This window comes from Pleurodeles waltl, chromosome 3_1, assembly GCF_031143425.1.
Source record: "Pleurodeles waltl isolate 20211129_DDA chromosome 3_1, aPleWal1.hap1.20221129, whole genome shotgun sequence".
Taxonomy (NCBI): Eukaryota; Metazoa; Chordata; class Amphibia; order Caudata; family Salamandridae; genus Pleurodeles; species Pleurodeles waltl.
Window position 1 is genome coordinate 1,943,004,027 of NC_090440.1, and position 25,338 is coordinate 1,943,029,364.

A 25,338-nucleotide genomic window follows, 5' to 3' on the forward strand; every position below is an offset into this window, starting at 1 on the left:
GCAGAATGCCTTGCCCTTTTGTAGTCCATTGTTTACTGAAAGGGCTATCCTCCACAGTCTACTGAGTAGTTAGTGGGCCAGCCTCACCCTCTTTAGTGTCCTTGTTTTAGGACACTTGAAGACAGAGACCATGTCTGGATCAGTCTGAGAGGAAGAAGAAAAAGGCAATACCTACCCAAAACTCACCTGAAAACTGACTGTTGGAATACATAACTGCAGTCTGCAATTTTAGTATAAAAATGGAACATATATTTTCAGACAAGTCACTAAGGTTTCTCTGCCAGAATCTGGGGTGTCACACTGTGGTGAGCCAGAAACTCAGTGTGCCTAGAGTTGGGATACTTACTGCCAACTCTTATTGACAGGTTTGGACCAAAAACCTGGAGAGTTCTACAAGCCTACCAGGAGGTGCTGCTTTGACTCTGGAAAGGAGAACGGAGCTGAACAATTGCTCTAGAGTTAGACGTGCCTTTGAAGAAAAACAATGGTGCCCATAACAAGGGACTTCAAAGTGCTAAGGAGAGAGGAACTGAAACTCTCCACTGGGCAGTACTGTCTTCGTTCTGAGAGAATGTAAGGCTTGGAAGCCCTGAGGTAATCCTGTAGCGCTAGCAGAAGCTTGTGTACCTGTATCCATAGGGCATTGTGGAACCTGACTCCAGGTTAGTGACACTCAGGCGACCACGCATCCAGATGTATAAGATGACTAAAGAATCCTTACCACATACCATACTGTGGTCTCCAATGAAGAACCATAGTACCATGAAGTGCTGTGTGGAAAAGAAATAGATGCCTCACTGTCGAAGAAGAGTTGGAGCTTAACTTGTTTGGCTGGTGGATTTGTGGCTGGGCCGGTGGAAGAACTCAGAAGGTGAGATCCACTGAACTGTGAGAACTGTGCCCAAATGCAACCTCCTTTCACTTAGCACTGTTGCTGCATGTGGTCATCTGAATCAGTGTGCCCAGGCACATATGCCAGGACTGTGACCACATTGGCTGGGTCGGGGCAGAAACACTAAAAATCCCACTTTGTGGGCTGTGCCGATCACACCACATCTGTGGCACTGCCCTCAATGAGTACCAAACAACTGGAGGTGCTACCTAGTCCACCAGAACTGAAAGGAGAAAAGGGAAACACATACCACCGAAGATTAAATGGGTGAACATTTGCAATCACTAGCAAAGACTAGTTCAACCTTCCAAAAAACATTACTCAATCCATCTTCCCAAAGAGGGCAGAGAGACTATTTCTTTACTATTTCACACCTCATACTTGTCCAACAGTAACAGCACTGGCTGTCTTGCAGAAGCCACAGAAGTATTACCTAAATGAAGTTTATTAATGTATACATCATCTAGGTACAGTACAGCCTTGTATGCCAATAGTAAAGGACGTTCTCTTTTATAAGAAAGTACTAGTTCGACATTGACCTGTTAATTACTAATGGATGGCTTGATGAGTTTTGAGTCTCTAATTTCGCTCCAAATTCCTAAGTTAGCCTTGAGCTGCTTGACTTTGCTAACCTGAAGGCCAGGTTCTAAAGAACAGGTTATCTACCTTTGGTAATGCCTTATCTGGCAGAGGCAATACCTTGCCACAGATTCCTTAACCCTTGAATTTCCCAGGTGTCAGACTGTATCTGAAAGATTTTTTTGTGAGCAGTACCCTCTGTGCGCCAGTGGTGGCATTGATCAGCTACGCGCACGCCACGCGGAGTGCCAGAATTGACATCTGCGTCACCTATATAGGTGCCACCTTGGCACGCTGATGTCAGTTACTTTTCACGACTTTCCACAGCAGGAACGCGGAGCCATGAATTGCACCAACTCTGGTGTGTCCATACTAGGGCCCTGAAAAGGATCAGCCCTAACCCTAGAATTCTGCTTGCAGAGCAGGGAGAATGGGTCGGTCTGTAAGGAATCTGTGGCTAGATATTGTCTCCATCAGATAAGGCGTTACTGAAGGTAAGCAACTTGTTCATCTTCTAGTCACAGAGTTCTAACCTTGAATAGATATCCAAGCAATATCATTCCCAGTGGAGGGCTGCACACAAATTCTAAACTAGGAAGTCCTGGAGGACCAAATGGGTGAAGCACTCATCCCTGCAGACCTAACTGTCCAGGAAAGAATGTTTGGTAAACATGGGCAGGAAAGCCCACAGTTCTGCCTGGAAGATGTCCAGGACTGGGACTCCACATGCTAACGCAGTGGTCGAAGCTTTAGCTCTGGTAGAATGAGACCGTAAGCCCTCAGGGGGATGCTTTTTGGCCAGTGCATAGCAGATTTTGAAGCAGAGAACAACCCATTGAGAGATGGTTAGTTTCTGCACCGTCCGACCTTTCTTTGCACCAACATACCCCACGGAGAGTTAGTCGTCCACCCAGAACTCTTGTGTGTGGTCAAGGTAGAACGACAATGCTCTTTTTGGGTCCATACAGTGGTGTTGCTCCTCTTCTTGTGAGAGATGTGGTGGTGTGATTAAAGTGGGCAAGGTGACCAATTGGCCCACATGCAATGGTGTTACCACTTTCGGCAGGAAAGAGGCCCTAGTGTCAAGCAGCAGTTCATCTGAGAAAACAGACAGCAATAAAGGCTTGGATAATAAAGCCTACAGCTTACTCACCTTCCGGGCAGATGTTATTGCCACAAGAAAGGCTGCTTTGATGGTGAGCAGCCAGCGGGGACAATTACGGAGAGGCACACCAAACATGTGAGAACCAAATTATGACCCCTCTGAGGCATAGTAAAAGGAGAAGGTGAAATATATGTACAAGATGCTTGGGAAACCTATTTACAATGGGGAATTAAATGAACAGGGTTGGGTCAAGCAGCCACAAGAAACCAGGCAGAGCCGAAAGGTAACCCATCAAAGTGCCCAGAGCAGTGCCCTGCTGAGCAGGGGTAAGAATAAAAAGAAGAACATTAGAAAGGGAAGCAGAGAGATGGTCAATGGACTTTTCTTTACAATAGTATACAAATGTCTTCCATTAGCAGGCATATACTCTCTTGGTGGAAGGATGCCTGGCTGCCAAAATAACATTGCAGACTTCAGGAGGAAGGTCAAAAGCTGTCAACTGTTGCCGCTCAATCTCCATGCAAAAAGGCAGAGAGTTGAAAGGTTTGGGTGGAGGACCCTCCCCTGCTGCTGCGACAGAAGATCCTCCTGAAGTGGCAGACTGATCGGAGGATAGATGTTCGTGTTGAGAAGCTCGGGATACCAGATTCTCCATGCCCAGTCAGAGCCAAAAGGATGACTTGGGCCCGGTCATTCCCGATCTTCTTGAGAACTCTGGGGAGGAATGGTATGGCAGAAATGTGTACAGGAGGCCTGAGCTTCACTCAAGATGAAAAGCTGAGCGAGAGTCACCTTGGAAACTCCAGTACACAAAACTGCTACTATTGCGTGATCTCGGCAGAAGCGAACAGATCTAACCAAGGCTCTAGCCACTGCTGAAAGAGACCTTGCGCAACCTCCGGATGGAGACACCATTTGTGATTCACTAGGCACTGACGGCTGAGTAAGTCCGCTTTGATGTTCAGAGAACCTGCCAGGTGTTGAACCACAACGGAAATGCCCTGCTGTTCTAGCCATATCCAGAGACTCAGGGCCTCTTGACAAACAAGACCCACCCTGTTTGTTGCAGGACCACATGGTGGTGGTATTGTCCATGAACATCTGCACCATCCTTACCTTGATAGAGGGTAGAAAGGCTTTCAATGGCAGTCAGATCACTCGGAGCTCCAACAAACTGATGTGGAGTCTGGATTCTGCCTGAGACCAGAGTCCTCTGATCTCCACCTTTCCCAGGTGGCTGCCCCATCCTAGGAGTGATACATATGTCACTACTGAGAGATCTGGTTGGGGAAGAGAGAGGGGTATGACTGACCCAATCGCGGTTTGTTAACCACCACTGCAGATCCTTTGCAGTTCCCTCTGAGATCTTGACCATGTCCGAGAGATTACCCTGATGCTAGGCCCACTGAAACGTCAGGTCTAACTGCAGAGCCTGCACACGCCATCTGGCATGTGTCACTGGCAGGATGCAGGAGGCCATGAGACCTAGCAGCCTCAGAGTCATTCTCATCGGAATCCAGGATAGAGGCTGAAATGTCAGTAGTATAGCATGAATATCCTGGATTCGCTGCACTGGAGGATAGGCCAGAAACTGCACTGTGTCCAGAACAGCTCCAACAAAAGGGAGTGCCTGAAAGGGAGTCAAGTGTGATTTTGGCACCCCAGTGAATGCAGGAGGTTCACCGTAGTCTGGAAGTGGGAGAAGACAGCCTAGGGCAAACCCACCTTTATCAGCCAGTCACTGAGCTAGGGGAAGACTGACACCCCTGATCTCCGCAGATGTGCTGCGACATCCGCTATCATCTTGGTGAACACCTGAGGGGTGCTAGTAAGGCCAAAGAGGAACATGGCAAACTGAAAGTGCTTGTGGCCTACCGTAAACCTCTGGTAGCACCAATGGGCAGGCAGGACGGGGATGTGAAAGTAGGCATCTTGCAAGTCCAGCGCTGCCATTCAATGTTCTGGGTCCAGGGCAGACAAGACATGAGCCAATGTGAGCACCTTGCACTTCTCCTTTTTGAGGAAGAGGTTGAGGGTTTGCAGATCTAGGATAGGGCGAAGACCTTGGTTCTTTTTGGGAATCAGAAGGTTGCAAGAATAGCAACCACTGCCAACTTCTGACACCGGAACCCTTTCTATGGGTCCCTTGGCCAAGAGAGCTGTGACTTACTTGTGAAGCAAGGACAAATGATCCTCCGTCAGCCGGTTGTGAGATACAGGCATAGAATGGGAGAAGTATACGAAGGGGAGGGAGTAGCTCCTTTGAATGATTTGTAAGACCCACTTGTCCGATGTCATGGACTGCCAGTGGTGGAGAAGAAGGCTGATTCTGCCACCAACTGGACGCCCATGATCTTGTAGGGCAAGATTAGGAGGGCTTAGAGGCAGCTGGGAGGTTGGTGATTGTAGCAGACCTCTGGCTACCTGACCTGCGAGGTCGGTATGAACCGCACCCACGCATAGACTGGAAAGCTTGAGCAGGACGGTGGCTGGATTAGGGTTGGCGCAGTTGAAAGAGGTGCACTTGCTTCTCAGTTTTGGGTTCAACAGTTGGGTTAAGTTCCAAGACACAAATAATAAGAGGCTCTGATTGTGACAGTCTGAGCCCAGTAACCTCTGGCTGCCCTGGCACTCCTGATAAAGTTCCTACACAAAGTCATCTGGTCTGAGATTAACAAGTTACTTACCTTCGGTAACGAGGTATCTGGTAGAGACTATCTAGCTGCAGATTCCTTACCTTAGAATTCCCTGGCGTCAGCTTTGAATCCGGAGTTTTTTCTGAGCAGTACCCTGCGCGCGCGCCGTCGGGCAGCGTCGTTCGGATCCGCGTGCGTCGACCAGCTCTGCTGCGTCGTCAGCGTAGTTGTAGCTGTCTATGACGTCACGGTTGTCTATATAGACGCCGACTCGGCACGCGTACGTCAGTTCTTTTCCACAACTTCCCACGCCAGAAGCGCAGAGTCATGGAAGAACCAACCCATATGCATTTTACCTCTTTGACTGTTTGGAGTAAAAACACTTTCATGACTATAAGAAAAGCAAAAGTTGCCAAAATCAAAAATATACGTATGTACACATAAATATATATATACATATATATACATATCCACATGAGAAAAAATGTCCCCAGAGCGGGGAGGCTTGGGCGGGTGTAAGGAATCTGCAGCTAGATAAGAGTCTCTACCAGATACCTCGTTACCGAAGGTAAGTAACTTGTTCATCTGATAGAGACTTCTAGCTGCAGCTTCCTTACCTTAGAATAGATACCCAAGCCATAACCCATGGCAGTGGGTCTGAACTTCTGTGGTACTTCTTCCAACGGCAGGCGTAGATCGACTTAGTAGAGGGACGCCTGGCTGCCAGAATGACATCACAGACCTCGGGAGGGAGGTCATAAACCATCAACTGTCGCCACTCAATCTCCACGCATGAAGGCGCAGAGTTGACAGGTTCGGGTGGAGAACCTTCCCCTGATGCTGCGACAGAAGATCCTCCCGAAGAGGCAGCCTGATTGGAGGACCGATGCTCATTTTGAGAAGCTCTGGATACCAAACTCTCCGTGCCCAATCCGGAGCCACTAGGATTACTTGGGCCCGGTCGTTCTTGATTTTCTTGAGAACTCTGGGCAGAAGTGGTATAGGCGGAAAAGCGTACAGGAGGCCTGAACTCCACTCGCGACGAAAAGCGCCGCCTAGCGATAGCCCCCTTGGAAACTCCAACGCGCAAAACTGCTGACATTGCGCGTTCTCTGCAGAGGCGAACAAATCTAACCAAGGCTCTCCCCACTGCTGAAAGAGTCCTTGCGCCACCTCCGGATGGAGACACCATTTGTGATCCTCTAAGTATTTTCGGCTGAGTTTGTCTGCTCTGGCGTTCAGAGAACCTGCCAGGTGTTAAACCACCAGGGTCATGTCCTGCTGTTCCAGCCATGTCCAGAGACGTAACGCCTCTTGACAAAGGGTCCACGACCCCACACCGCCCTGCTTGTTGCAGTACCACATTGCGGTAGTGTTGTCCGTGAACACCTGCACCACCTTCCCTTTCACAACAGGAAGAAATGCTTTTAATGCTAGCCGGATCACCCGAAGCTCCAACAAGTTGATGTGGAGCCCGGATTCCGCAGGAGACCAGTGACCTCTGATCTCCATCTCCCCCAGATGGCCACCCCATCCCAGAAGTGACGCATCTGTCACTACAGTTAGATCCCTTCGCAGTTCACTAACCACCACTGCAGATCTTCTGCAGTCCTCTCCGAGATCTGAACCACGTCAGTAAGATTTCCCTGATGCTGTGCCCATTGGAACTTCAGGTCCCACTGCAGAGCCCTCATGCACCATCTGGCATGCTTGACCAACAGGATGCAGGAAGCCATGAGTCCCAGCAGCCTCAGAGTCTGTCTCACCAAGATCCAGGATAGAGGCCGAAACATCGGAATCATAACCTGAATATCCTGAACCCGCTGATCGGGAGGATAAGCCCGATACTGCACTCTGTCCAGAACAGCTCAGATGAAAGGGAGCTTCTGAGAGGGAGTCAGGTGTGCCTTCGGCACATTTATAGTGAACCCCAGCGAATGCAAGAGGTCCGCCGTCGTCTGGAGGTAGGTGACGAGAGCCTGGGGCGTAGGAGCCTTCAACAGCCAATCGTCCAGGTAGGGGAAGACTGAAATCCCTGACCTGCCGCAAATGAGCTGCCACCACCACCATCACCTTTGTGAACACCCGAGGGGCACTGGTGAGACCAAAAGGAAGCACGGTAAACTGAAAGTGCTCGTGGCCCACCTTGAACCGCAGGTAACGCCTGCGGCTTGGCAGGATAGGAATATGGAAATATGCATCCTGCAAATCCAACGCTACCATCCAGTCTTCTTGGTCTAGGGCAGACAAAACCTGAGCAAGAGTCAGCATCTTTAATTTCTCCTTCTTGAGGAAGAGATTGATGTCCCTTAAATCCAAGATAGGGCGAAGGCCTTTGTTCTTTTTGGGAATCAGAAAGTAGCGGGAATAACAACCACAGCCTACTTCTGATATCGGGACTCTTTCTATGGCTCCCTTGTCCGTGGTGATGGAAAGACAGTGAGGGAGATGAAAACGAATCCTCCCTCCAACTGGACGGACATGATCCCGCAGAACCACACTAGGAGGGCTTAGGCGCAGTGTTGGGGGGCTGTGTGGCGGCTGACCTCGGGCCAGACCCTCTGGGTCTCATGGTACCACGACCACGTCCTCTTCCGGGATGCTGTGAAGCCTGAGGACGGTGGCTAAACTGTGGCTGGCGTGGTACCACGCCCCTACCGAAGCCTTGGAAGGGGCGAAAGACAGACTGCTGTCGTGCCGGCGCTGAAAGGCCCAAGGATCTGGCCGTGGCTCGAGAATCCTTGAACCTCTCAAGCGCGGAGCATGCCTTCTCGCCAAAAAGGCAGGAGCCATCAAAGGGCATGTCCCTCAAGCTGGACTGGACATCCCCTGAAAAACCAGTAGAACGTAGCCAGGCGTCACGACGTAGGGCAACTGAAGATGAAATCGCTCTGCCCAGCGAGTCGGTCGTGTTCAAGCCACACCGGATTGTAAACTTGGCTGCATCTCTCCCATCCTTTACAGCCTGGGTGAGAGTGTCCTGTACGCCCTCCGGGACCTGGGGCAGCACTTGCGCCACCGTATCCAATAAAGTATGGGAATAACGGCCCAATAGGCAAGAGGTGTTTACAGACCTCAATGCCAGGCTGGTGGAAGAAAACATCTTCTTCCCAAGCTGATCCAGCCTCTTGGATTCCCTATCCGGAGGAGCGGAAGGGAAGGCACCACGGGAAGTAGAGGCTTGGACAACCAAGCTCTCAGTTGTGGGGCGTTGTGTCAGGAAACTAGGGTCGCTGGGAGTGGGTCTATGGTGGCGGCCGACCGTCCTATTCACAGGAGCCCCTGTGCTGGGTTTGGACCACGTACCCAGAAGGACGTCTGTAAGAGCCTCAATGAAGGGCAACAACGGCTCCGATGTTGACACCCCTGGCTGAAGCACTTCTGTCAGGATATTCGTCCTGACTGGCACCGTAGGCAAATCTAGGTCCAAGACCTCAGCTGCCCTACGCACCACCATAGCGAAAGAAGCCCCCTCCTCCTTAGCCACATTAGGAGGAGAGAGCATACCAGTATCTGGAGACGTGTCCAGTCCACTGGCCTCCCCTAGATCCTCATACCAGTCCTGTTGCAATCCTGATTCTAAAGGGTCCTCAGACCCCTCCCATTCCTCTCCTGCGTTTGGCTGTTCTAAATAATGCTCAGACAATGATCTGGGCCGAATCGGCTCCGGCGAAGTCAGAGTTGACGTCGTACGATGTCGCTCCGGCTCCGAATCATCCGGAATAAGGATGGAGCTGCCACCGGTGGGTGCCGGTGGCGGAATCGTCGACGTCGGACCCCGCGCCGAAGGAGGCCGACTGTGAGAGACCAAAGCTGCCAGCGTTGAATCCGAAGGGGCCCCTACTGACCCCGCGGGCCCAAAGACCCACCGGAGGATACAGCCCGCTCAAAAACGAGACGCATGGCCTCGTAGAATTCTTTTATTTGAGCGGGGGTCGATCCGGTCCCCAGAAAGGGGGGAAGACGCGGAGTCGACCCTGGCGACGGCTCTGCAGAACCGCGCTCGGAACGTCGACGTTCCCTAGACGCCTCGTCGGCCGACGGGCGCAGCGAAGACGAAGTCCGCTTGGACTTCTTCTTCTTCTTGTGCCTCTTACCTTCAGATGACCTCGAATGCGAGGAAGAGGACTTGGGGCTCCAGGAGCGGTGACTCGACCTCCTCCTACTGCGAGACCGTGACCTCCGCGGAGTCGCGCCGACTGAAGACGAATGTCGGGCCGCAAGAAGCTTAAGGGATCTCTCCCTCAAGGCCTTCGGCGCCATGGCCCGACAGTCGGAGCACGAGGTGGAATCGTGGTCCTTGTCCAGGCACCAAAGACAAACTCGGTGTGGATCCGTCACCGACATGGTGCGATGACACACACCACACGGCTGGTATCCTGTCTTTCTCGAAGACATAACTCCAAACAGCCAAAAAAGCGTCGACAAACCATCGAAGTAGGGCAGCTCTTTCCAAAACTGCGCTTAACCGGCGCGGAAGGAAAATAACTGACGCACGCGCGCCGAGTCGGCGTCTATATAGACAACCATGACGTCATAGACGGCTCCAACGACGCTGACGACGCACGCGGAGCTGGTCGACGCACACGGATCCGAACGACGCCGCCCGACGGCACGTGCAGGGTACTGCTCAGAAAAAACTCCGGATTCGAAGCTGACGCCAGGGAATTCTAAGGTAAGGAAGCTGCAGCTAGAAGTCTCTATCAGATAAATGAGTTTACCGACCACAGGACGTGGTGTCCTGACAAGGGCCGAGTCTTTGAAGAAATCTCCAGGGCAAAATATGTCAACATTAAGTAAGTTTTATCGTAGCACAGTGTGGTAAAATGCCGGAGACATAGCTAACGTTTAGCACCTTTTTTCTGACCTCTGTTTTTAGCTGTATTGGATAAACCATGTTATTAATATTGAATGGTTTGAAAAAAACCACAAAGGGGGTCATTACAACTTTGGAGGAGGTGTTAATCCGTCCCAAAAGTGACGGTAAAGTGACGGATATACCACCAGCCGTATTACGAGTCCATTATATCCTATGGAACTCGTAATACGGCTGGTGGTATATCCGCCACTTTACCGTCACTTTTGGGACGGATTAACACCTCCTCCAAAGTTGTAATAACCCCCAAAGTTATTAATTTAGGGGAAAAAATGAATATTACTCATCTTAAAAGACATTTGTGTGCGTTTCCGCAAGGGATAAAATTATTCATGAATGTACGACGTCATAATAAGCAAATCTCTATGTGCTTTTTTATACTGATCAGATTCTGAAAAACTGCATTCAGAAAAAAACTTGTTTGGATGCCTTTGCATGTCACAATAGATACCACTGAGGAACAATGTCCCACATATTGGGGCTCATTATGAACACGGCAGGAAACCCCACCGTGTTCATGCTGGAGGTCTTTCCATAGACCGACAGCCCCCTTGAGACCCTGCCGGCCGCTTTACGAACATTCTGCTGGGCCGGGACATTGCCGACGGCTCCACATGGAGCCGTCGTCAATGCCTCTGTGGGGCGGGTGCAGCAGCACCCCTGGTGTAGATTACTGCCCGTAAACCAGGCAGTGACCTGCGCGACGGGGCACAGTACGGTGGCCCCTGCACTGCCCATGCCAAGTGCATGGGAAGTGCAGGGGCCCCAGAGCACCCCTTCCGCCAGCCTTTCCCTGGCGAGTGAACCTGCCAGGGAAAGGTTGGGGGAAACAGGGTTCATTATCCTCTCGGATAATGTATACCGCCATCGCCAGGCTGCCTGTCGGCGGTTTATTATATGGCTCAGACCGCCATGCTGGTGGCGGTCTTTTCCACCGCCGGCATGGTGGTCTGAACTGCCGGGTTCATAATGAGCCCCATTATCTGGTGTCGCACTGCAAATTAGTTTCTGAGCCTGCAACAAAAAATTGTTGAACTTTGTAATATATGCTCAGAGTGCTAATAGCAGAGCACTTATAGGCAGGGTTACTTTCAAAGTTCACCCATAGGAAGTGCCACTTATAAGTGATGGCATAGACAGGTTAAACCAGAGGCGCCTTTTGGTGGAAACCAGAATTAACTGGTCATATTCACAGCCCTCTGAAACCTTCTCTACAAGGCAGGCCAAGGGAACAGCTGTCCAAAGCGAAACAAAATCCCAGGTTCCCAGAACTGCGAGTACCAAGTACATTCAACTTTTTCTTTCACTCTTCTTTCTGGTGGTGGAGAGAGTGCAAGTAAGAAAAAGAAATGGTGATCATAAAGCTCAAAATTAATACGGTACTGAGATATTTTTTTTTTTTTAAATCAGCTCGAAACATCAAGCACATACAAAGAACGATCGTAGTAGCTCCGATTAATCTAGAAGAAAGAATGCAGTTTGGTTTGGCAGTCAAACGCACAACACTCTATTATTATAGCATATTGTGAGGAATGTGTCATTAAATTACATGCCCACCAACTGACAGGCCTGAAGTGTTGTAATACAAGGAAAGGCAATAGTATTAACCCATTGCATCCTGATCGCTTAGCAACGTGCAGAGTCCTTGGTCCTTACTACCCATCCAAACCAATGGACAGTCACAGATCTGATAAGTATGCCAGCTCCCACATCAGCATCGCCTCATACACCCATTCACTGACAACATTCCGTACTGATATTGAAAGCAATTACCCCTATACCTTACAGATCTGTCACCCAAGTTGCCCATAATTTATGAATCAAATAAATATTTAGGTCATTAGTTACGTCAAAGGTGCAGAATAAGACACATCACATTGAACATCCCTTATCCCCGGATGGGTTATGTCACCCATACGAAAGCAGCCAGAGTGGCAAAGCTCGAGTACGAATCCTGGTTTATTATGGATTATCAAGTCAGCCCCTTTGGCTACAAAAACTCATTCCCTGTAATTCTTTCTGGGTAGTCTTTTTGATGAGGAAGGGATTAGGGAATTTTGGAGATGATGGAATCAAGGAGGGGTGAGTTCAATCATTTCTTCCGCCATGCAGACAGTATGTGTAGACAGCCAAGGCATTTCAAACTCTTCAGAGCAGCAGGGGACAATGTCCACATGGAAGAAGGGGGGAAGCTGTGCTCAGAATCTGCTATGTCCTCTTACAGAGTGGTAGGCGATGCAGCAAGAGTCCAGCCGTGTCCCTGTCTCCTTATACCAATACCACTGTTTCTCCTTTCTGGACTGATTGACACCGTTTCTAGGGTGGTTCCATAGATGACATGCACCACTCACTGGCCATGAGAACCATGTGCCTTCATTCCACCGGGCACCTTTGGCGGGGGAGTGGGGAAGACAGATGCTACATGGCCATGCTATGCAGTGGCATCAGAGGCTTTGGTCTCAGAGTCGCTGTCGCTTAAGTTATAACTTCGTGTAGAGTATTTGGATCTGTAGGTGCTGTCAAACATGTCCCGCTCCTCGTCTGATTTGTCGTAAGTATACAGCTTCCTGGAGGATGGAGGGCTGCAGAGAAAATGACAGACAAGAAGGTTAGTCTACGTTATGAAACAAAAGAGTCCAGTTACCTTGGTTGAGAATTGAAGACTCACTAAAATCTTGAAGGAGCTGCTCTCACCTGGGTCAGAAAAGCCTTTGTGATTTGAGGGCAACACGATCCCAGAGGATATTCAGTTTCAATTTCCTCATCGTGCAACAAACTATTTTATCACACCAGTAATTTATTTCACTGTTATTAAGGCACTTTTCTTAACATCATGCTGCTCCGGAAAGAAATTAGTTCATTATTAGACAACACATGCAGCCATCACCAGTGGAATTGCAACCTTAAAAATACACAAACTGGAAATGCAGAGTTGCTTTTATTCAGGGAGGCTCCAGAACCACTTGTAGGGGAGTGATGTCGACCAAGGTAAAGCAGGATCTGAGCCTGGATCAGTGGAAGCCAGAAAACATTTCATTGTATCATCATCTCAACTTACCATGGAAGTACAGCCATCACAGCACAATTGTCTGCTATGATGACAAAAAACCCGTTTGTAGAGTGTCATCGACATCCCACCCTATCCATTATAGAATAGGGATGCCCACCGAGCTCTGTCTGTGAACCTCAGTGCTGATGAGGAGCTCTCATTGCTATTGCACTTTTGGGACCCACACACTGAGGTAGCAATATAATTCAACTGTAACCTCAAGTGTGCCCCCCCAATTCAGTATAGGCTATTCACAAAGGTATTTGTCAATGTGTTTTGGTCCTTGTCTCAAGAATTCCTTGCTATTTCAGTGTATGATACTTTTAGGTTTAATGTGGGAAGAGCTTGCAGTGGTCTTGTCATTTCTCTCCCCAAATACCTACCGTCACCAAGCTAAGATGGATTTTATATCCTACACGGATGTCAATACCCATGTTACAACCACCTGATACTGTTTTCCTCCGACTCCTGCTGCTCTATTTCAGCTGCTGAGTTTCATCAGTTTCTGCTAACTTTCTCGCAGTGGTAGCGCATCCCCCTATCTCCACTCCCAGGCTCCCGCCTGTTCCCTCTCGCAGGCACGTCCTCGCGATCCAAAATGCTCAGCATGACCAGAAAAGCCTAAGTACAAATAAACTCTGCTGGAACCCATCAGTTGCCAGCGAGCGGGGGATCTGCCTTTCAGTGCTTCATCTCTGTGGTCTTTGTTGCTGCTTTTCAAGCTCACCACGGAATAAGAAGGCTGGGAGGCTACTGCGTGCTCCCTGCTGAAGCGCGCATCTGGACCATACCGGCGTGCCCAAGGCCAGTACGCTTCTTCTGAGGAATAGATCAAGGGAGTAGCAATACCACCCTCCTCTTTCCACAATGATTGGAGTCTGGCTCGAGGAAGAATTAAGTTTTTAAAAAGAGTACAGAAATGTCATAGTGCACTGTACTGTGTTTAGGCCTATACACCAGAAGCACATCTGTGCTTTGAAGTATTATGCAGAAATTCAACTGAGGTGGGTATGTAATGATGAAACTGCACAGATAATATCACCAAGGTGGGAAAAGGCTGGAAATCCAAGGCCTTAAATATGACCACCTCAGTCTGTAAAGAGGATCTGCTCTCCTTGCTTGGCATGGCTTTCTTTTCACCCACAGAGCAGTCAGCACATGCCAGCATTGGTTACGTATCAAGAACATATCATCATATCCTTGACTGAAACTAAAAGCTGTTGTGTAAGTCAAATCTGGTCCAAGTACGAAAACTCATCATTCATGTGGGGCTGAACGTGTGGGCCTCATGATTTTCAGATGGCCACACCAACCACAAAGCAGGTCACTTACTGATCTAATTCAGAACAGAGCTGTGCCTTGACACCCCTCAGGGACCTGACCTCTAACTGATGTAAAGAAGCTCCCTTTTAATACACTTCCCAAATGGAAGGGTACAACTAGTTGCTTCAAGCAAAATTATGCCCCCCGTAAAATGTGATAAGGGGCCGCCTTTATCTCCTTTATCACACAGATATTCACTGGCCTTGGGCTCAAGGGAGCCCTCAAGAAGGGTCAGGGACACCGTGCACCGTAGGGGCCTGCCATAGGCCCCTGTGTACAACCTTCTGAGTAAGAGGGACATCTCTTGACTGACAGTGACCCTGGGGCCCAAACAATCTACCTGAGCTTCCAGAGAAGCTCCTCTCACTCATTTGCCATAAACCAAAGGTCTGACCCAATCAAGAAGCCCCTTTTCAGCAACAGTCAGGTAACTCACCAACAACTTTTACCTCTTAGTTTCCAAAGCAAATATTGTGGATATATTTGTTAATAACGTGTTTCTATGTGCTGAAACAAGTCCAATAAACGTCAAGAAACAGCAGTGAAAATCAGTGAAGTAGCAATGGTGGTATTATCTTTAATGAAAGCAAAGAAAATGCCACCACCCTCTAGATGGATTTTTGAAGATTATCATAATTACGGTGCAGGGGGCCCTCAGACACAAGGGTCCTGGTGGCATTGCAAATGCTAGACCCCTGAAAACGTAATGTATTAATGTAGGGATGTTTCAATCTCCACCAGTGTTAAAGTCAACCAGTGTTATCTAGAAAATGACTAGACCCATAGGGACATATTTAAAAACCTGAGTGCCCACCATGGCGAGAAAATCCGAAGTCTTATAGCAAACGTAATTAGAACTGAAAATTTAACAGATGTTACTGTAACATATTTTTTATTGACTTTAACGGATGATGGGCGAAAACGGCCAGCTTGGTCAGTAAGACTGGGGGGTGTGAGTTTCAGATTTTGCAACAATCACACCAGCGGCGGCGGCCGCAAATCTCAAGGGGGGGGGAGAGGGGTGGAGGGGAGGGGCAGGGAGAGGGACTGGGACAGAAGAAGTGGGGGAGGGATTAAAAATAAAAATAACAAAAAAAAATTACCTTTTGCCGCCATCGCCTCCTGCTGCGTTGCTCCTCTTCCTTCCCTTGATGTGGTGTCCCAGCATTCAATGGGACACCAGCACAGGCTCCCCAACAATCCTGGTGCTGCTTTCATGCTAAACATAGCATGAAAGCAGCACCAGGATTGGTCTGAAGGGCTTGGACTTCCACTCAGACCCAATCCTGGGGTCTGTGCAGTTTCCGGATCCCGGCACAGCCGGGGTGGAGAAACCTAAGTGCGCATGTGTGTTTGGCCGGCCTGAAACGGTCAGCCAAACACACATGCACACTTAGGTGTACACTCTCTTCATCCCCCCTCCCACCTCCTGTGGCCCAGCCCGCTCCTCCCAGAATATGTTGCTGGCTGAACCAGCAGCTGAAAGATAAAACGATTATTAAATATCGTGTTATCTTTCAGCTCCTGGCTTAGCCAGAGGGCGACGCTCCTTCGTCACTGTAAAGGAGCCGTCCCTGAATCACACATACATATAATGTTAAAATACATTATAAGATCAGCAGGGTGCATGAGAGGGGCTAAAGGGGCTGTAGAAAGGAAGACGAATGTGGATTGGTAGGGGTACTAGGTGACCGAAAACACAATATTTAGGGGGGGAGGAAACAACAACATTTTAGAAGACTTTCAAAACAGAGAGTGAGAGAGCGTGTGCATTTTTGTTTGTGTTTATGTAAACATTCCTGGTAGAATCAATCAGACATCTCACCATACCTGAATGAAAGCATCTGTACCAAACTATTTGCCAGAAAATACATTTATTGGGGGGGTGTAACACCCCAGACATTCCCCCCGAAACTAAATCTGGAAACAGCCTCGATATGTGTAGCCCATGCATTAACCCAGTCAGCTTTCTTACTATCTGTACTGTGTACTGGTGCAACTCTCACCACAATCGTTCAGGCTCTCAACCAACAACTCAACCAAGAAAACCAGAATTCCTATTTGTGCTTTATTCCAACTCCTTGCTTTACCCACCCCTCCACATAACTCGAGGTGAAGCAAGACCTTCACAGAGACAGGTGGGGTGGAAGGGCTTAGACTTCGCTCATGGTATGAGTTGCAGGGCAGAGCCGCGTCCTGCATGTCTTAATGCTGCTAGTTAATACTGACAAAAGAAAACTCATCTCTACGTTTTTCAGGTTCAAGACCAGCTCTAGCACTGGTGGTGACTGGGGTGACAATCTTTTTTGGAGCCCCCTCCATAACTTTCTCTTCAAGTTCCCTCACTACCATCCAGAAGAGGTGCCCCTCATCTCTCCATAGCCCCTCCCTCATACATTTTATTTGTTTTTATGTGCTGGTAAAGGCTGGCTTTACTAATCCACTCATTTATCCTCATAAAACACAGATCTGTTCTTTGCAGCAGACATATTAACCCTTTGGCTACTTCTGAGTCTAAACTGCCACTAGGCAAAACTCTGATCTCTCTCTAGCAGGAACATTAATCACAAGAGTTATCTTAACATTTGTACTGCTGCCTGAAAGCTGGAGGCATGGAACTCAGCAGCAGCTGTTTTTAAATCGTAAACTATTACTAAACACAGCGCCCCTCCCACCCCCGCCCCAAAGGTCAGTGACCCCTCTCCCCTAGGTCAGCGCCCCGTGCGGCCACACTGCCTAAAGCCGGCCCTGCTTAAGTTGCAACTACAATTCAGCAGTCTGTTGAAATGCAAGAAGCCTGTCTTCGCTGCAAGATGTGAGTCCTCCAAGAAGGTTCTATAGAGGGGAAAGGAGAAATGGCTCACGTGCTTCTCTCTTAGAAGTTTCAATGACAACTCAACTATCCAGGTTTTATATGGCTCTTAAATCTAGGAGCGGGTCGATTTGGGGGGAGGAGGGAGAGTGGCATCGGTGGGGTGTCAGCAGTGCTGGTATACTTTTAGAGTGCAGGCGCTGGCCAGTAAAGCCTCCTCACTAATGGAACGGAGCATCTGGGCCTTTGAAGACACCAACATTGCTGCCTGAAGAAAACATTTGATTAGGCCTTCATGATTCATACTCATCTAAACTCTTTCATGTTATTTTATGGGGGTGCTGCAGCACCTTCGCACCCCTACTTCCAGCGCACTGAAGCAGGCTGAGCAGTAGGTCATAATGAATTGCTCATATACAAAAAGCTTGTACACGGACACCTGGGCGGCTACATCCGAGCAGCCAAGAAAGGGAAAAAGATCAATAGGTTTGTCTGGCTAATTTCGTTCATTAACATTCAGAAGGTCTGTCTGCAGCTCGCGCCGCAACGCAAGCCTCCTCCGCTGGCCTGGCTTCTTGTTTTCACAAGCTGTCACTTCTGTTTATACGACTGAGCTCTGTGTGTCTTGCTTCTTTGCTTGGGGCCTGGTAGTGCTTTCTCACCTCACAGTAGAACATCTCTTACATGCATTGCAGCCTAAGGAGTTGCATTTACCAACTGTGAAACGTGGATATCCTGCTTGATGCATGCGCTTTTTATTTCTACAGTGAAAGGCGGTGATGTAGGCCTTTTCTCCAGATTATGTGACCCCTTCCAAGCCTTCAGGTGAAACCCCTCGACGTGTAGGACTACAGGGTGTAGAATTCGTCTGGACTCATTCTAGTGTTTCCACCGGCCACTCTGCTGAGGGCTGGCTTTCACACTCACCCCACACCCATCCGTCACAGACGTCACCAGTCAGGTGACCCTGCTAATAAAAGAGGCTGGGCGCACGTGCCTTAGGACAGTTCTTGCAACCACCTCTATGTGTCAGTGTCATTAATTATAGTAGCATGAGGGCCCCCAACACTACAATGGTGACGAGTGGGTCTGCCCCACGTGCATACTGGCCACCACTTTGTGGTTCCTTGTGGGGGAGAGTAGCCTGTGCCTAAGACACCACTGAACCCACTGCTAGCACGACGGGCACCCAGCGCAGACACCGGCGTCCCCAGTGAGGCCCCCGTAGCCGCACGCACACTGATGCCTACTGCAGTCGTAATGCCCACCGGCCCAGTGGCAATGAGGTCAGTGAACACTAAATGAGGGGGAAGCATTGCAGCTAGCGCCACGTTTGCGACCATGCTGCAGGAAGCGAGCGGCCTCCCCCGACTGGCAGTAGACACGTAGCTGCAAAGAAGGACCGTGCCAGCGGGGGAAGGGCCCGCAAGGGATGTGTAGGCTGCCAGCCCACGAACACGGTACCATGCCTTAAGAGTATCACAACAGTACAGAGGAGCCCACATTCTAGCCTGCGAACAGGGAGGAAAGAAATGGACAGTCAAACACCGCGAGTGCTGCGTGCTCACACATGAAAGTTCTTGTGGAGCTGCTGCGGCCTGAGAAACTGCAGGCACCGCTTAATGACCCTCGACCTTCACCGGCATTCACTAACCCACCCAGCACAAGCAATTAAGTGGACACCACTCCTCCCCCACCGCACAGAGCGCACATCACCCACCTCCCGACTGCGGAGCGGTAAATGAAAAGAAAAAGAGAAAGAAAACTGCAATAACCTGGGGAGCGGGCGCGGGGAGAAGGATGGGCTGAACCAGCAGCATGTGGCCCACACCACACCCGCACTGGTATTCCAAGAGGCCCGCGGAAGCACTGCTGTTACCTCGAGGAACAGAATCACAGCACCATCTGGTGGCCATCCACACACACCGGCACCCCAGCGCTAAAGACTGAGGGCAGCACTGAGGCCAGTAAATACTGCCGTGAGCAGCATGAAAAGGTGCCGTGCACGAAGCAAGCAGCTTGACGAGGCCAAGGATATTGGTGCGAGGCAAGCCCAGATGAGGGCAAAGTTTGCCTCAGAAGCAAGAGAAAAAAACAACAACACAGAACTCACATGAGAATGACCCCTCTGACCACCCCCGCCAAGCCGGTCTGCTAGAGGTGACAGTGCAGCCGAGAGTCCTGTGTGCACGGACAGCCCCAAAGGATTGTGAGAGCGCTGGGAAGGAAGATTGTTGTTCCTGTGCTCAGAGAGGGACCCCAAGCTGCTATAGCCAAAGGCAGCCAAAGCAACAAAGCCTAAGAAAAGTCAGCACCTGAGAAGATGACAGTGCAGACAGCTTGAAAGTCATGAGAAGAGCTGAGTGCGCAATCCAGTGACAGTCGGACGTCAGCGCAAGTGAGAAGATAGCGACGCATGCACTCAGCAGTAAATGGTCACCGCCTTAGGCCCGGAGAATGGTCACGCCAGGCGCCAACAAACCGCGCCCATGGAGGAAGAGACAATGTCAGAGGCGCGCAGAGGGCTGCAACTGTAAACCTGACAGGACAGGCAGGAGCCTGAGAGAGTCCTACAAGACGAGATGCAACACCATTGAGAAGAGGCTCACTAGCCAGCCACACCGCAGCATCAGATGGCCACTGTTGGCCCATTGTTGAGCAGATCAGGAGGAGTGACCGACCCTACCAAGCAAACTGGACGGAGGCAGGAGCAAGAGCTGCAACTGCGCAGTCTCGAGGCACAAACGCTGCGCCCTCGAGTGAAGACAGAAAGAAGGGAATGGTGATCTTCCAGTCAGGGAGCGGACCACCAAGAAGATCTCGGAAGGGACCAGACCTGCGAGAGATCTGCGAGGTGAAGGAATCAAGTCCTACTGACAGGATTAATCCTGCGAGAGGAAGCAATAGAGGAAGATGCAGCGTCTGAGGTGCAGCACATGACAAGCAAGAGGTCCATGTGACACAACATGCGACCCTTGGCGCAGTGCCACATTAAGAAGGGAAACGGAGAGGAGAGAGGAGAGAGGAACATGGCACGATGCCACAACGTTAAGGATCGAAGAAGAAAGGGTGTGACAGATCTGTCACACAGAAGACGTGGAACACTACATGTGAGCAAGAGAACAGTAGAAGAGCGAAAGGACTGAGAACCCGTACCAGTATCCATCACCACAAGCCAGCCACCAGGGTAAACAGATGTAACTGGAGATAGCTCCACGGGTGGACCAACTGTAAGCTGCCAGCACATGCGAACTGCGTCCATACCCTGCGCTTCTCAGTGCGACCGTCCAGCCACCTGTCACCAGCTGATTGACACAGATGGCATCCCTGCTGGTAACTGCACACGCCATGCAAGAACCACACGTAGCTACAAAGTCCTTCAAGTCATCCTTCTCCAAGAAAGACACCGCCACCTGTTGATCGACGTAAAATAGATAGTAAGATTGTCGACATTACCAAGTGCATCACCTGAACCACCTAAGGAGCACTGCACCACCAGAGTGGAGCTGATGTCACCGAAAAGACCAGAGGTTGACAAGGCATCCCAGGCACTGTGTGAGGCTTATCAACCAGAAACCTGGTGAACCGGACACCTGCCGAAGAGAGAAGGTTGTGATGCTGAGTGCCCCCAGCTGCACATGTCCATGCAGCATGTCCGGTGGACCGCGTGAAGAAACTCAGTGGTGTTTATTTTAGTGTTTTTGTTTCTCTCCTACAGTTTGGACTTGTTTGTTTCTTTGAAATAACGTTTGGGAGAGATGTGGAATCCAGCTTGACTCATTCTAGTGCTTCCACCAGCCTCTCTGCTGAGGGCTGGCTTTCACACTCACCCCACACCCATCCATCACAGGCGTCACGAGTCAGGTGATCCTGCAAATAAAATAGGCCAGGCACACATGCCTGGGCCAGTTCTTGCAACCGCATCTGTGTCAGTGTCATTAATTATTGTACCATGAGGGCCTAGGGCCCCCGACACTACACAGAGGTCATGTTACTGACAGCTGTGTTAGCTAGATGGTGTGACTTCTTGTGCAGAATGTAAGAGAAGGCACAATGGCGTCTGGTTCACAAGGGATGCCGGACCTTACCCTCACCCAAGATCATGCGTTTGGAGCTATCACATTATGGGCTCTCAGATGGTACTTTTGTTGCTGCAGATCAAGCTTTTGGCCCACTGTATATGTGATATAGGCGGGAGCATTAGGGCTGCCTTGAAGGTGGTGCACCTGAGAAGATGGAGCACAGCTGCTGAGAAGCCATGGGATCCATCACTCGGCTCAGTCACTCAGAAGCACTCCTCAAACTGGAGGGAGAGCACCAGCCACAAAAGTCAATGAGAGAGATGATAGGACAATCCCTGAAAAACTAATTCCAATGTGGGCTTTTGAGGATGGCTTCCCCTTTAGGGGGTCCACCCCAGGATCCTCCTTCTGAGGGGTGGTGCAGTCCAAGTCTTTGGGAGTCCTAATTGATTAGCTTGTAAGATGGGTGGGGTTTCAGGTGACAGACAGTTCTAGCCTGGGTGACAAGATTTCCTGACTACTGTGGTCATGGATAGGTATTTGTCAGGTTTTTTATTTGTTTTAATTTTTTACAGTTTGGCTGGCAACACTATCTGTGATTTTTTCGGATATACAATTATCAGCATGGAAACTTCACTGTTGTGGCTGAACAAAGTGATGCTCTGATAGAGTCACTTAAGGTATTGGGAGAGTTGGGGGCGCAAAGATTTAATGAAGCTGGAGGTTTTGACACAAACGCAAGTAGGCGTGGCATGACCAAAGCGGGAAGCAGTGAGCAGAGCAGCTATGGCCTTTTTAGCAACCTCGCCCCCACAGCCAAAGGCAAACATTAAACAATTGAAGGGAATGCTGGAGGTACCTCAAAGGGTGGGAGGAGGATCTGACGATCAGGAAGGCGAGTGACAGTTGTCGGCTGACCGTGGAGGTAGGGGCCTTTTCAAACACCAGCAAAAGGTATTACTTCCAAACCTGTACTGCAAAGGTCCGGGCCTGCGAGCGAGGGGCGCGTAGCGGCTATAATTAATGGAGCACTGGTGCAAGAGGAGGATGCCTGGTGGCAGAGATGAGGTTGAAATACAGTGTTAAGAAATAGAAGACGGGCAAAGGCTTAATACAGCCAAAGGTCGACAAATGATTTGTGTTCCTGATGAAGAGATTTACAAATCAGACATTAAAAAGGTAGTGCCAGAGAAGAGGACCATAGCCCTCTCAGGCTGTGGCGACCAGAGAGACAGTGATGGGAGGAGCCTGGTATCACTGCCCAGGCAGCAAGAGCTGCATCCGGCCAGGTTTAATGAGACCTGTTTACAAAGGCTTAAGGGAAGGGAGGGGCTTGCATTGTCCCTCCTGACATCGGGGGAGGAAGAAGTGAACACACAACTTTCTATGGCGAAGAAGATCAAGTGGCGATTGTTTAATGATGCTGTGGGGGGATGGAGAGCGGAGAGCGACCTGGAATGAGCAAGATGGAGTGAAGATGTGCGGCAGAGCTGGAGTTAGATTATGATGAGGAAGAGTTGGAGGAAGGGGAGATTCCTAGATGGCAAGATGTGCCAACGGAAGGGCAGCAGAGTAAACAGGGGTTCATTAAGGTATCTACACCTAAGAGAGTTTTTGCATAAAAGAGACAGAATTAGTACAGAGAGCAGAAAAGAAGCAAAAGGAAGGGAGAAAGAAGGCCATACACTGCCCCAGCAACAGTTAAATACGGGTGAGAAAGGATGGTAGCTGTCTTGGGCCAATAAGGAGTCAGTATGTTTTGGTTTAGGCACAAGTTTGTAGACAAAAGGGTTGGGTCGGACAGCGTCTACAAAGCAGTAAGTACGGAGGGTGAACTGGAGGGGGAGAACAAAGAGCAAAAGGATGGGGCTAAGTCAAGTCAAACTCCAAGAACAAAGGAGAATAAAGGAAAGTCTGATCGCAGTGTCACAATAGACAAAACAAGTGCCCTAAAGAAATTACCTTACATATTGGTGGCTATGCCAATGGACGCACACATAGTGCACTGGTAAAACTGCAACCCAGTCAGAGAAGTGAAGCAATATTGGTTTGAAAGTCCAGTCATGATACGCACTGTGCTACGGTTTATGCCTATGTGACAACACATCAGACAACAGAGGACGAAGGTACCCCACAGAGAGGGTGTGCAAGAAGGGGATCATAATTGGCTTAAGAACATTATGCAGTTGATTCAGACTTTTAGAAAATAATCTAATGCTCATTACACAGATCCCCAAATGGTACATGTCTAAACTCAGCACACAATTCAGGGCATAATGAGTTCTATTAGGCTATATTTACTAAGATAACAGGTCTGGAACAACGTACCGTGGAGACTGTGTAATTCACGATTTGTGCTCGTCATTTGGTTGACAAACATGCAGATGTCATTATGGAACTGCAGATTAAGATGGAAGATAGCGAGAAACGCAGATGCTGACACAATCTCTGCGTACTTGGTGACAATGAAAGATCTGAAGGGGTTGATGAGGGACGTTTATGGGATTTATTTCAGAAAGCCTTTCTGTATTTGGTAGAGTGAGTCATGGATTCAAAATACAGGGTGCACACAGCCACTCGTTTTGCCAAAATGAGATTAACGGGTCACATCCAAGAGGGGATACAAAGGTAATTTTCTACTATGGCAAACAGGCCTGCTCATCTTTGCTAGTGTGAGTTGGGAGTGTCACTTTTCTTTGTATGCTCTGATATAAGCTATCTGACAGTGGAAGACATACACCAATGAGACTACTTATTCCAACCTTTCAGGAGGTTAGAGCAGAGGCCTCCTTACAGGAACCAGCACGTTGAAGAAGTTACTTACCTTCGGTAATGCATTATCTGGTAGAGACTCTATCTAGCTGCAGGTTCCTTACCTTCTAATTCCCTGCCATCAGCTTTGAATCTGGAAGTTTTTGCTGAGCAATACCCTGCGTGCGTCGTCGGGTAGTGTCGTTCGGATCCGCATGTGTGGTTCGGTTACGCGTGGCATCGTAGGCGTCGTTGGAGCCCTCTGTGACATCATGGTCGCCTCTAAAGGCACCACCCCGGTGCCCGTACGTCAATTCTTTTACCCACGAACTTCCATGCCAGAAGCGCAGAGTTATGGATGAACCAACAGTTTGTCTGTGCAAACTAGGGCCCTGAAAGGGATAAAACCAAACCCTACTAGACATATCCGCTTAGCAGGGGCATGGATGGCTATAAGGAATCTACAGTTAGATAGTCTCTACCAGATAATGCGTTATCAAAGGTAAGTAACTTGTTCATCTGAAAGAGACTTCTAGCTGCAGACTCCTTATCTTTGAATAGATACCCAAGCCATAACCTCTTGGCGGTGGGCTGCGGATACATCTACCACACTAAAAAGTCATGTAGGACCGAACGGGCAAAGTGTTCATCTCTCCGTACCTGATTGTCCAGGCAATAATGTTTTGCAAAAGTGTGCAAAGATGCCCACGTTGCCACCTGACAAATATCCCTGACTGGAACGTCCGAGCTACCACAGTGGTAACAGCTTTGCCCCTGGCAGAATCAGCACTCAAGCACTCAGCAGGCTGCTTCCTGGACAATGCATAGCAGATCTTGATGCAGATAATGACCCAGCGCGAAATGGTTAGCTTCTGCACTGCTCGACCCTTCTTTGCTCCCACGTACCCCACAAAGAGTTGGTCATCCACCCGGAACTCTTTTGTGCTCTCAAGGTAAAACAACAACGTTCTTTATGGGTCCAGCTGGTGGAGTCGCTCCTCTTCTTTACAGAAAGAAAGAAGGTGGTGGGCAGGGTGATGTTCTGACCCAGATAAAACGGGGTCACCACCTTGGGGAGGAAAGAGGCACGAGTTCTGAGAACCACCTTGTCTGAAAATATGGTGAGATACGGTGGCTTGGATGAAAGGGCCTGCATCTCACTCACCCTCCTGGCAGATTTTATTGCCACTAAGAAGGCTGTCTTGATGGTGAGCAGGCAGAGCGGACAGTTGTGTAAGGGCTCGAAGGGAGCACACATAAGAAATGTGAGGACCAGATTTAAGCCCCATTGGG

The 25,338-nt window shown here is 49.4% G+C and overlaps 1 protein-coding gene across 11 annotated transcripts in view; it reads right to left on the reverse strand.

Annotated features, from left to right (window-relative positions):
• Nucleotides 1-12,537: 12,537 nt before the first annotated feature.
• MYO18A (myosin XVIIIA) overlaps nucleotides 12,538-25,338 on the reverse strand; it is an 805,500-nt gene continuing 792,699 nt past the window's right edge. For all 11 annotated transcript variants that reach the window (XM_069226228.1, XM_069226223.1, XM_069226221.1 and 8 more), the window contains one exon: nucleotides 12,538-12,670. The gene's annotated coding sequence lies outside the window, so the exon portion shown is untranslated. The remainder of the gene's footprint in view (nucleotides 12,671-25,338) is intronic.